This window comes from Ranitomeya imitator, chromosome 4, assembly GCF_032444005.1.
Source record: "Ranitomeya imitator isolate aRanImi1 chromosome 4, aRanImi1.pri, whole genome shotgun sequence".
Taxonomy (NCBI): Eukaryota; Metazoa; Chordata; class Amphibia; order Anura; family Dendrobatidae; genus Ranitomeya; species Ranitomeya imitator.
In genome coordinates this window covers 557,373,834-557,388,088 of record NC_091285.1, presented here as the reverse complement: position 1 = coordinate 557,388,088, position 14,255 = coordinate 557,373,834, and positions in this window count along the sequence as shown.

Here is a 14,255-nt window from a genome sequence, read left to right as displayed (position 1 = left end):
GGCCTGCTGTACTGTTATGACCTGGTGGTTAAGAGGCCACACTGAGATGACCTGGTGGCTAAAACGCAACATGGAGCGAGCTCTGAGAAGGTGGTATCTCTACTGACCGCAGTCTCTAATCCTAACAACAACACTAGAAATAGCCGTGGGATGTTCCTGACTCTCCCTAGACACCTCTTCACAGCCTAAGAAATAGCTACCCCTAAAGAAGGAAATAGAAAGCTATCTTGCCTCAGAGAAAACCCCCAAAAGGAAAGATAGCCCCCCACAAATATTGACTGTGAATGGAGAGGGAAATGACGAACATAGAAATGAAATCAGAATTCAGCAAAGGAGGCCAAAACTAAACTAGATAGACAGAGAGAAAAGGATACTGTGCGGTCAGTATAAAAACTACAAAATCCACACAGAGATTACAAAAATGAACTCCACACCGACTCACGGTGTGGAGGGGCAAATCTGCTTTCCCAGAGCTTCCAGCTAGCCTGAATAAGACATAGTGACAAGCTGGACAAAAAGAAACATATTAGCAAAGCAATAGAGTCCAAACGAATGGACAAACAAAAACAAGCAAAAACTTATCTTTTGCAGACAAGGACTGGCCATATGAAAATTCCAAGGAGAGAACCAAATCCAACCAAGAACATTGACAGCAGGCATGGACTAAAGCCCAGAGCAGGTTTAAATAACAAACCCAGGCAAGGCGATTAGTGAAGGCAGCTGCTACAGCTATCTAAAGGAGCAGCAGTTCCACTCGAAACCACCAGAGGGAGCCCAAGGGCAGAACTCACAAAAATACTATTAGCAACCACAGGAGGGAGCTCCAGAATGGAATTCACAACAGTACCCCTCCCTTGAGGAGGGGTCACCGAACCCTCACCAGTGCTCCCATGCCGATCAGGACGAGCCAAATGGAAAGCACGAACCAAATCGGCAGCATGAACATCGGAGGCAACAACCCAAGAATTATCCTCCTGGCCATAACCCTTCCACTTGACCAGATACTGAAGCTTCCGCCTCGAAAAACGAGAATCCAAAATCTTCTCCACCACATATTCCAATTCCCCCTCAACCAACACCGGAGCAGGAGGATCAACGGAGGGAACCATAGGTACCACATATCTCCGCAACAAGGATCTATGGAACACATTATGAATGGAAAAGGAAGCTGGAAGGGCCAAACGAAAAGACACTGGATTGATAATTTCAGAAATCTTATAAGGCCCAATAAAGCGAGGCTTGAACTTAGGGGAAGAAACCTTCATAGGAACATGACGAGCAGACAACCAGACCAAATCACCAACACGAAGCCGGGGACCAACACACCGACGACGGTTAGCAAAACGCTGAGCCTTTTCCTGAGACAACGTCAAATTGTCCACCACATGAGTCCAAATTTACTGCAACCTGTCCACCACGGAATCCACACCAGGACAGTCAGAAGGCTCAAGCTGCCGTGAAGAAAAACGAGGATGAAAACCAAAGTTACAAAAGAAAGGTGAAACCAAGGTAGAAGAACTAGCCCGATTATTGAGGGCAAACTCGGCCAACGGCAGAAAGGTCACCCAATCATCCTGATCAGCAGACACGAAGCATCTCAAATAAGTTTCCAAGGTCTGATTGGTTCGCTCCGTTTGGCCATTTGTCTGAGGATGGATGGAAAGCTGAAGAAAAAGACAAATCAATGCCCATTCTAGCACAAAAGGACCGCCAAAACCTAGAAACGAACTGGGAACCTCTGTCAGACACAATATTCTCCGGAATACCATGCAAACGAACCACATGCTGAAAAAATAATGGAACCAAATCAGAGGAGGAAGGCAACTTAGGCAACGGCACCAAATGGACCATCTTAGAAAACCGGTCACAAACCACCCAGATGACAGACATCTTCTGAGAGACAGGAAGATCAGAAATAAAATCCATGGAAATATGCGTCCAGGGCCTCTCAGGAATAGGCAAAGGAAAAAGCAACCCGCTGGCACGGGAACAGCAAGGCTTAGCCCGAGCACAGGTCCCACAGGACTGCACAAACAAATGCACATCCCGCGACAAGGAAGGCCACCAAAAGGACCTAGCCACCAAATCTCTGGTACCGAAAATCCCAAGGTGACCAGCCAACACCGAACAATGAACCTCAGAAATTACCCTACTAGTCCATCTATCAGGAACAAACAATTTCTCCACAGGACAGCGGTCAGGTTTATCAGCCTGAAACTCCTGAAGTACCCGCCGCAAATCAGGGGAGATGGCAGAAAGAATCACCCCCTCCTTGAGGATCCCAGGCGGCTCAAGAACTCCCAGAGAATCAGGCAAAAAACTCCTAGAAAGGGCATCACCCTTCACATTCTTAGAACCCGGAATATATGAGCCCACAAAATCAAAACGTGAGAAAAACAGAGACCACCGAGCCTGTCTAGGATTCAACCGCTTAGCAGACTCGAGGTAAATCAGATTCTTGTGATCAGTCAAGACCACCACGCGATGCTTGGCTCCCTCAAGCCAATGTCGCCACTCCTCAAATGCCCACTTCATAGCCAACAACTCCCGATTGCCGACATCATAATTACGCTCAGCAGGCAAAAACTTTCTGGAGAAGAAAGCACACGGTTTCATCAAAGAGCCACCAGAATTTCTCTGAGACAAAACGGCCCCTGCCCCAATCTCAGAAGCGTCAACCTCAACCTGAAAAGGGAGAGAAACATCTTGCTGACGCAACACAGGGGCAGAAGTAAAACGACGTTTAAGCTCCTGAAAGGCCTCAACAGCCGCAGAGGACCAATTCACCACATCAGCGCCCTTCCTCGTCAAATCAGTCAGAGGCTTCACCACACTAGAAAAATTAGCAATAAAGCGGCGATAAAAATTGGCAAAGCCCAAAAATTTCTGAAGGCTCTTTACAGATGTAGGTTGAGTCCAATCATGAATGGCCTGGACTTTAACAGGGTCCATTTCAATAGCCGAGGGGGAAAAAAATGAAACCCAAAAAAGAAACCTTCTGAACTCCAAAGAGGCACTTAGACCCCTTCACAAACAACGCATTAGCACGAAGGACCTGAAATACCATCCTAACCTGCTTTACATGAGACTCCCAATCATCGGAGAAAACCAAAATATCATCCAAATACACAATCAGGAATTTATCCAGGTACTCTCGGAAGATATCATGCATAAAGGACTGAAATACCGATGGAGCATTAGAGAGCCCGAATGGCATCACAAGATATTCAAAATGGCCTTCGGGCGTATTAAATGCTGTTTTCCATTCATCACCTTGTTTAATACGCACGAGATGATACGCCCCTCGAAGGTCGATTTTAGTAAACCAACTGGCACCCTTAATCCGAGCAAACAAATCAGAAAGAAAAGGTAAAGGGTACTGGAATTTGACAGTGATCTTATTGAGAAGGCGATAATCAATACAGGGTCTCAAGGAGCCATCCTTCTTGGCAACAAAAAAAAATTCAGCTCCCAACAGTGACGAAGACGGGCGAATATGCCCCTTCTCCAAGGACTCCTTTACATAACTCAGCATTGCGGCATGCTCTGGCACAGACAGATTGAAAAGTCGGCCCTTAGGGAACTTACAGCCAGGAATCAAATTAATGGCACAATCGCAGTCCCTATGAGGAGGCAGAGAACTGGACTTGGGCTCATCAAATACATCTTGGAAATCCGACAAAAACTCAGGAACTTCAGAAGAAGGGGACGAGGAAATGGACATCAAAGGAATATCACTATGTATCCCCTGACAACCCCAACCAGCCACAGACATAGATCTCCAATCCAGCACTGGGTTATGTACCTGTAACCATGGAAAACCCAGCACAACAACATCATGCAAATTATGCAACACCAAAAAGCAAATATTTTTCTGATGTGCTGGAACCATGTACATGGTTAACTGAGTCAAATACTGAGGTTTATTCTTGGCCAATGGTGTAGCATCAATCCCCCTTAAGGGAATAGGACTCTGCAAAGGCTCCAAGGAAAAACCACAGCGCTTGGCAAATTCTAAGTCCATTAAGTTCAGGGCAGTGCCAGAATCCACAAATGCCATAACAGAGAAGGACGACAATGAGCAAATCAGGGTAACAGACAAGAGAAATTTAGGCTGTACAGTACTAATGGTAACAGACCCAGGAACCCTCCTAGTACGCTTAGGGCAATCAGAAATAGCATGAGCAGAATCACCACAGTAAAACCACAGGCCATTCTGACGTCTGAATTTCTGTCTTTCTGCTCTAGTCAAAATCCTATCACATTGCATAGGCTCAGGACTTTGCTCAGAGGATACTGCCATATGGTGCACCACCTTGCGCTCACGCAAGCGCCGATCAATCTGAATGGCTAGAGACATAGATTCGCTCAAACCGGTAGGCGTAGGAAAGCCCACCATAACATCTTTAAGGGTTTCAGAAAGACCTTTTCTGAAAATAGCAGCCAGAGCCTCTTCATTCCACTTAGTGAGCACAGACCATTTTCTAATTTTCTGGCAGTATAACTCTGCCGCTTCTTGACCCTGACACAGGGCCAACAGTGTTTTCTCAGCATGCTCTACTGAGTTAGGTTCGTCATACAACAATCCGAGCGCTTGAAAAAATGCATCCACACTCAACAATGCCGGATCCCCTGTTTCAAGTGCAAAAGCCCAGTCTTGAGGATCACCACGCAGTAAGGATATGATGATTTTTACTTGCTAAATGGGATCACCAGAAGAATGGGGTTTCAAAGCAAAAAACAATTTGCAGCTATTTTTAAAGTTCAAAAACTTGGATCTGTCCCCAAAAAACAAATCAGGAGTAGGGATTCTAGGCTCTAGAGCCGGAGTCTGGACAATATACTCTTGGATAATTCTGGACTCTTGCAGCAAGTTGATCCACACGAGAAAACAAACTCTGAACCTCCATACCAGAGCATATATCCAGCACCACCCAGATATCAAGAGGAAAAAAAAGACAGAACAGAGCACAGAAAAAAAAATGGTTCAGAACTTTCTTTTCCTTCTTTTGAGATGCATTTAATTCATTTCTGGCCTGCTGTACTGTTATGACCTGGTGGTTAAGAGGCCACACTGAGATGACCTGGTGGCTAAAACGCAACATGGAGCGAGCTCTGAGAAGGTGGTATCTCTACTGACCGCAGTCTCTAATCCTAACAACAACACTAGAAATAGCCGTGGGATGTTCCTGACTCTCCCTAGACACCTCTTCACAGCCTAAGAAATAGCTACCCCTAAAGAAGGAAATAGAAAGCTATCTTGCCTCAGAGAAAACCCCCAAAAGGAAAGATAGCCCCCCACAAATATTGACTGTGAATGGAGAGGGAAATGACGAACATAGAAATGAAATCAGAATTCAGCAAAGGAGGCCAAAACTAAACTAGATAGACAGAGAGAAAAGGATACTGTGCGGTCAGTATAAAAACTACAAAATCCACACAGAGATTACAAAAATGAACTCCACACCGACTCACGGTGTGGAGGGGCAAATCTGCTTCCAGCTAGCCTGAATAAGACATAGTGACAAGCTGGACAAAAAGAAACATATTAGCAAAGCAATAGAGTCCAAACGAATGGACAAACAAAAACAAGCAAAAACTTATCTTTTGCAGACAAGGACTGGCCATATGAAAATTCCAAGGAGAGAACCAAATCCAACCAAGAACATTGACAGCAGGCATGGACTAAAGCCCAGAGCAGGTTTAAATAACAAACCCAGGCAAGGCGATTAGTGAAGGCAGCTGCTACAGCTATCTAAAGGAGCAGCAGTTCCACTCGAAACCACCAGAGGGAGCCCAAGGGCAGAAAATACCATTAGCAACCACAGGATGGAGCTCCAGAACGGAATTCACATCAGTCACCTATGCAGATTAGCTCCAGCACAGCCTGTTGCTGCTTGGCTGAGGCAGTGCTGCAGTGCTTCCAGTTTCTGACAGATGTGTTGATTTCAGAGATAGAGGATGAAGAGGAGGAGGAGGAGGTGCAGGAGCTGTAGACTGTGGGGGCAACTCTGATTGATGTAGGGCCAGCAATCCTCGGTGTCTGGAGGATGTGTTCCATCCCAAGGTCCGACTGGGTCCCGGCTTCCACCATGTTAACCCAGTGTGCCATCATTGAGAAGTACCGTACCTGCCCACAAGCACTTGTCCACGTGTCCGTGGTTAGGTGGACTTTCCAGGTAACAGCAGGTAACAGTTGTTGAGGACACAGGTAATGTTATGGGACTCATGCTGGTGTAATGCCGGTATGGCACACTGGGAGAAATAGTGGCGACTGGGGATCGATTACCTTGGGACAGCTGTCGCCATCAGGTTGCGGAAACCTTCCATCTCAACAAACCTAAAAGGCAGAATTTCTAGCTCAAGCAGAAGAGATATATTAGAATTGAGGACTGTGGCCTGTGGGGCGTTGGCTGGGTATTTCCACTTGCATTCCAAAGACTGGATTATGGACAACTGAATGCTGTGCTGGGACAAGGACATGGACGGGCTCACTGATGGTGCTGCTTGACTGTGGGCAACAACAGGTGCATGGCTAGAGGCATCTTCACATGCACGGTGTACTGGGGATTGGCTTCTATGCAAAACAGTGGAAGAAGCAGTGGTGTAACCAGCAGGCAGTGGTTCTGAAGCCTGGGGTTCAGCCCACAAAGTCGGGTGCTTTGCTTGCATGTGCATGATCATGCTGGTGGTGGTCAGGCTGGTTGTTTTGCTACCCCTGCTGATGCGGGCATGGCAGGTGCAGCAAATGGTCTGTTTGGGGTTATCGGCAGAGTCTTTAAAAAATAACCAGACTCGGGAAGATCGAATGGTTGGAATGGCAACTTCCCTCATGTTGGTGTTACTGGGAACGGATGCACACCTTCAGTCTGTGGCCACCACACTGCATCTTCCTGCCTGTTGGGGGATATGTCTCCTTCCCCATTTGTGCTGCTATCCTCACTATGCATGTCCTCCTGCCAGGTTGGGTCAGTCAATATGTCATCCACCACCTCGTCTTCTACATCCGCACCCTGCTCCTCCTCCTGACTTTCTGGCAATTGGGTCTCATCATCGTCCACCTCTTGTGACACTTTCCGACCATCGCCTTCGTGTGACCAGGGCTGGTCAATGCTTTGGGCAGCTCTACATGCGATCTTATATTTCCCCACTTCAAATTGACCGGTAGAGATTTCTGAATCTTGAAATGGAAAACTGAACAGCTCTTCAGAGTGTCCAAGTGTGGGATCAGTTGTCTCAGGGCACTCGGCATGGTGGGAGTAAGGAGGATCAGGGTGAGGAATATCCTGGCCACACTCACGGCTACTCAGACTTGACCGTATGGAAGACAAGGTGGTGGTGGTGGCTAAGTGACTGGAAGCATTATCCGCTATCCAACCAACAACTGTTTCACACTGCTCTGGCTTCAATAGTGGTGTGCTGTGGTCCCCTAGAAACTGGAACAGGAAGGTCGAGCAAGAAGATGGGGGTCTTTGTTGTTGCCCACTTTCGCCTTGCCCACGGCCTTGTCCTCTGGATGCACCATCAGCATCGTGTCCACTTCCCCGTCCCTTACCCCTTGCCTTAACTATTTTAAATGGACTACTGCACTATTTCAAATGCTCAACAGAAATGTATTTATTAGTAGTGAAATAATCTGTGATCAGTATGACTGCAAATCTACGATGTTTCAAACCCAAACACCAGGCAGGACTCAGCCTGACCTAACAGACTGTATTCATTTTTTGGGGGCCTTTTTTTAAGTTAATTTATGTGAAATAGTGCTGTATAGAATTTGAGTATCAAACAGCCAAAAAATAAGTACACCGGCCTCCAATGCCCAAACTTGGAGCACACAGATATATGATGGCTGTAATAGAAATACGACACTGGCAAATCTGTGGTCTTTCAAAATTTTTTAGGCTAAATAGCGCTGTATAGAATTTAAGTATCACACAGCCAAAAAATAAGTACACCGGCCTCCAATGCCAAAACTTGGAGCACAGAGATATATGACGGCTATAACAGAAATACCACACTGGCAAATCTGTGGACTTTCAATTTTTTTTTATGCGACATAGTGCTGTATAGAATTTGACTATCAGACAGCCAAAAAAAAAGTACACCAGCCTCCAATGACCAAACTTGGAGGACGCAGATATATGGCGCCTTTTTCGGTGAATTTAAAACACCAAAAAAAAGAGGGGGGCACAAGGGTAGCACACACAACTATGCTACATATGCCTGACAAACTATCATTTTTCAACAGGCTTCAGTCTGACAGAACAGATTGTATATTTTTTTTTTTTTTTTGGGGGGGGGGGGGATTTAAAAAAAAAAAAAAAAAAGGTATATAGACAGTAAGTAAGCGGCAGCAGAAGGCAGTTGTGGAGCTTTGGGAAGGATGGAGTGGGACCAATGGACGCACATACAGTGCCTGCAGGCCTTGCACTGATATGGATATGCTTTGCCCTACCTACCTAGCACTGCAATATCAGGACCCACGAATTAGCCCTAAAAAGGACTTTTGGTTTCTGAGGAGTTGTGGAAAGTGTTGAGCGATACCTTCCGATATAAAGAAGTATCGGTATCGCATTGGATCGGCCGATATCCAAAAAATATCAGATATCGCCGATACCGATACCCGATACCAATGCAAGTCAATGGGACACAAATATCGGAATGTAAATAAGCCCTTTCTGTCCTTATACATCCTGTTCTGGAGGGGGGAAGAGTGTGGGCGGTGCGTGGGCAGACACTGTGCGTGTCTGTGTGTGCGGGCGGGATCTGTGCGGGCCTGTCGGGGCTTTGTGAGGGCCTGCCGGGGCTCTGTGCGGGGTACCGGGGCTCTGTGCGGGCCTGCCGGGGCTCTGTGTGGGCAGCCTGGAGTCTGTACGGGCCTGCCAGGGCTCTGTGCAGGCTTGCCGAGGCTCTGTGTGGGCTGCCGGGGGAATCTGCGTGCCTGCTGGGGCTATGTGCTAGCTGATGGGGCTCTGTGCGGGCTGCTGGGGGTCTGTGTGTGCCTGGCCGGGACTCTGTGCGAGCTGCCGGGGCTCTGTGGGGGCTGCTGGGGGTCTGTGCGGGCCTGCCGGGGCTCTGTGCGAGCTGCCGTGGGTCTGTGCGGGCTGCTGAGGCTCTGTGCGAGCTGCCGGGGCTCTGTGTGGGCTGCTGGGGGCTGCGCGGGCCTGCCAGGGCTCTTAGCAAGCTGCCAGGGGTCTGTGCGGGCTGCCGGGGGTCTGTGCGTGACTGCCGGGGGCTCTGTGCAGGCTGCCGGGGCTCTGTGCGGGCTGCCGGGGGTATGTGCGTGCCTGCCGGGGGCTCTGTGCGGGCTGCAAATTTTTTAACATTTTTCTCAAATTTTTTAAATATTTTTTATAAATAAAACAATAAAATAAAACAAAACATATTGACCTAAGTTTACCATTATCATAAAGTATGATTGTCATGATATGTACTTTTGCCCTGTCCTGTATTTGAATAATATGCCATTTGATGTATGTAACTGTTCTCTGGTTTCTATTAGCTGTAATGTATGTATTTTCTTGTGCTGGGAGTTCACCTGTAACAATATGTCTCCTTCCCCCAATACTTGCAGCCCTAAGCTCTAATGTAATTAAGCTTTGTCAACATCACTAGTGGAGGAATAGCCATTCTTCCTCACAGCAGGTGGCTAGTCAAATGTACATACTACTTGGAGCCCACCAGTCTAGAATCTTCTGGTGGACCCAACCATTGAATAGAAGGTGTGACCCCTACCCCCCTTCATGGGCGGATCCCAGGAGCGCAGACAAACCAGTCTTATTTTGAGATCAGATGTGAGTTGATCCTTGAAGGAGAAGGAGTGGGGATTCTTAGCTGAGGCAAGACCCCACATCCATCTGTGACTGCGGAAGCGAACGGGGCGACACTTGAGCTGAGGACATATCTTGTCATTCGTGGGATTGTTTTGGGATCCCTTGGACTCGTGTGGACTATTGCTTTGTTAGCTGGCACAAGGATTATCGGGAGGTGCCCCCGAATCTGTTCCATTGGACTAATTGTGGACTCTGTAGATCTACCTGCATGTGTTGTTCCAGCATTCTTGATAATAAATCTGTGGAATCATCCCTTGGCCTGTTGTCCCTTCTTGCTCTGCCGTACACCCCGTCACAATAATGTGTCATGAAAAAACAATCTCAAAATCACTGGGAATTGTTGAAGGGTTGCAGAGTTATTACCACATAAAGTGACACTGGTCAAATTTAAAAAATTTGGCTCTGTCACTAAGGGGTTGATATTCTTCATTTAACTATACTTATAGAACAGTTACATCAGGTGATGTCACTGCTCTATAGGACCCTCAGTGACACACTGACATTAGACAATGGCTCCTGCAGTGCATCACTGAGGTTACTATAGTTCAAAGTCTCACTTTATGGCAATTGCTGCATGAGAAAATTTCTCATACAGCAATGCCTAAAGTGAGACTAGGGACTATTTTTTTTACAGCGGCGGAGGAATACAGTGCGGAAGGATACCTTCCGCCCGTCATTGTGTTCCTGGAGCCCCTGGAGAGCGGTCGTATAAACTGATGCTGCCATTCTCCACGGGAGATCGTTGTGGGACACTCGTGGATTTCTGTGGACAGGGAGTATATTGGTTGTTTGTTATTTTAACATTTTTTACAGATGACACTGGCTTCAGGGAACAAAGTGACATGTGATGGTGAGTATGTACTCTATGTTTAGTACTGTATGTCTGTATGTATTGTATGTAATGTATGAATGTATTGTATGTAGTATATATGTAGTATGTATGTAGTATGTAGTATGTAGCATGTATGTAGTATGCATGTAGTATGTATGTAGTATGTATGTATGTAGTATGTACAGTATGTATGTAGTATGTATGTAGTATGTATATATGTAGTATGTATGTAGTATATATGTATGTAGCATGTATGTACTGTATGTATTATGCATGTAGTATGTATGTAGTATGTATGTATGTATGAAGTATGTAGTATGTATGTAGTATGTATGATGTATGTATATAGTATGCATGTAGTATGTTGTATGTATGTATGTATATGGTATGTAGTATGTATGTAGTATATATGTAGTATGTTTGTAGTATTTTTCTTTTTTTTTACATTCAACACATTAGCCGGATGATGGGTCTACTACTGTCCCATCATTGGCTAATGTGTCAATCACTGTCACTGTAGCAGGCATCGTCCAATGGGACATGTAGTCCCATCGGACGATGCCTGCACACATGCACAGAGCCCTGGCAGCCCACATAGAGCCCCGGCAGCCCACACAGAACCCCGGCAGCCCGCAGAGATCCCCCGGCAGGCACGCACAGACCCCCAGCAGCCCGCACAGAGCTCCGGTAGCCCACACAGAGCCCTGGCAGCCTGCACTGAGCCCCCGGCAGGCATGCACAGACCCTCAGCAGCCCGCACAGAGCTCCGGCAGCCCACACAGAGCACTGGCAGCCTGCACAGAGCCCCGGCAGCCTGCACAGAGCCCCGGCAGCCCGCACAGAGCCCCCGGTAGTCACGCACAGACCCCCGTCAGCCCGCACAGACCCCCGGCAGCTCGCACAGAGCCCTGGCAGGCCTGCACAGAGCCCCAGCAGCCTGCACAGATCCCCAGCAGCCCGCATAGAGCCCCAGAAGCCCGCACAGAGCCCCAGCAGCTCACACAGAGCCCCGGCTGGCACGCACAGACCCCTGGCAGCCCACAGAGAGCCCCGGCAGGCACGCACAGACCCCCGGCAGCCCACACAGAGCCCCAGCAGGCCCGCACAGACCCCAGCAGGCACGCACAGACCCTCAGCAGGGTCGCACAGACCCCCACGGTCACGCACAGACCCCGCCCGCACACACAGACACGCAGTCTCCGCCCACGCACCGCCCACACTTCATTATAGTGCATCATTGCACTATGGGAACTTCCGATTCCGGTATCCAATATCGCAAAAGTATCGGAACTCGGTATCGGAATTCCGATACAGCGAATATCGGCCGATACCTGATATTTGCAGTATCGGAATGCTCAACACTAGTTGTGAATGAAAGAGTCTCAGACGAGTCCACATGGGTCAAAATTCATGGAGGGAAAAATGGTAACAAAATTCTCATTGGGGTCTGTTACAAACCCCCAAATATAACAGAAACCATGGAAAGTCTACTTCTAAAGCAGATAGATGAAGCTGCAACCCATAATGAGGTCCTGGTTATGGGGGACTTTAACTACCCGGATATTAACTGGGAAACAGAAACCTGTGAAACCCATAAAGGCAACAGGTTTCTGCTAATAACCAAGAAAAATTATCTTTCACAATTGGTGCAGAATCCAACCAGAGGAGCAGCACTTTTAGACCTAATACTATCTAATAGACCTGACAGAATAACAAATCTGCAGGTGGTTGGGCATCTAGGAAATAGCGACCACAATATTGTGCAGTTTCACCTGTCTTTCACTAGGGGGACTTGTCAGGGAGTCACAAAAATACTGAACTTTAGGAAGGCAAAGTTTGACCAGCTTAGAGATGCCCTTAATTTGGTAGACTGGGACAATATCCTCAGAAATAAGAATACAGATAATAAATGGGAAATGTTTAAGAACATCCTAAATAGGCAGTGTAAGCGGTTTATACCTTGTGGGAATAAAAGGACTAGAAATAGGAAAAACCCAATGTGGCTAAACAAAGAAGTAAGACAGGCAATTAACAGTAAAAAGAAAGCATTTGCACTACTAAAGCAGGATGGCACCATTGAAGCTCTAAAAAACTATAGGGAGAAAAATACTTTATCTAAAAAACTAATTAAAGCTGCCAAAAAGGAAACAGAGAAGCACATTGCTAAGGAGAGTAAAACTAATCCCAAACTGTTCTTCAACTATATCAATAGTAAAAGAATAAAAACTGAAAATGTAGGCCCCTTACAAAATAGTGAGGAAAGAATGGTTGTAGATGACGAGGAAAAAGCTAACATATTAAACACCTTCTTCTCCACGGTATTCACGGTGGAAAATAAAATGCTAGGTGAAATCCCAAGAAACAATGAAAACCCTATATTAAGGGTCACCAATCTAACCCAAGTACAGGTGCGGAACCGGCTAAATAAGATTAAAATAGATAAATCTCCGGGTCCGGATGGCATACACCCACGAGTACTAAGAGAACTAAGTAATGTAATAGATAAACCATTATTTCTTATTTTTAGGGACTCTATAGCGACAGGGTCTGTTCCGCAGGACTGGCGCATAGCAAATGTGGTGCCAATATTCAAAAAGGGCTCTAAAAGTGAACCGGGAAATTATAGGCCAGTAAGTCTAACCTCTATTGTTGGTAAAATATTTGAAGGGTTTCTGAGGGATGTTATTCTGGATTATCTCAATGAGAATAACTGTTTAACTCCATATCAGCATGGGTTTATGAGAAATCGCTCCTGTCAAACCAATCTAATCAGTTTTTATGAAGAGGTAAGCTATAGGCTGGACCACGGTGAGTCATTGGACGTGGTATATCTCGATTTTTTCAAAGCGTTTGATACCGTGCCGCACAAGAGGTTGGTACACAAAATGAGAATGCTTGGTCTGGGGGAAAATGTGTGTAAATGGGTTAGTAACTGGCTTAGTGATAGAAAGCAGAGGGTGGTTATAAATGGTATAGTCTCTAACTGGGTCGCTGTGACCAGTGGGGTACCGCAGGGGTCAGTATTGGGACCTGTTCTCTTCAACATATTCATTAATGATCTGGTAGAAGGTTTACACAGTAAAATATCGATATTTGCAGATGATACAAAACTATGTAAAGCAGTTAATACAAAAGAAGATAGTATTCTGCTACAGATGGATCTGGATAAGTTGGAAACTTGGGCTGAAAGGTGGCAGATGAGGTTTAACAATGATAAATGTAAGGTTATACACATGGGAAGAAGGAATCAATATCACCATTACACACTGAATGGGAAACCACTGGGTAAATCTGACAGGGAGAAGGACTTGGGGATCCTAGTTAATGATAAACTTACCTGGAGCAGCCAGTGCCAGGCAGCAGCTGCCAAGGCAAACAGGATCATGGGGTGCATTAAAAGAGGTCTGGATACACATGATGAGAGCATTATACTGCCTCTGTACAAATCCCTAGTTAGACCGCACATGGAGTACTGTGTCCAGTTTTGGGCACCGGTGCTCAGGAAGGATATAATGGAACTAGAGAGAGTACAAAGGAGGGCAACAAAATTAATAAAGGGGATGGGAGAACTACAATACCCAGATAGATTA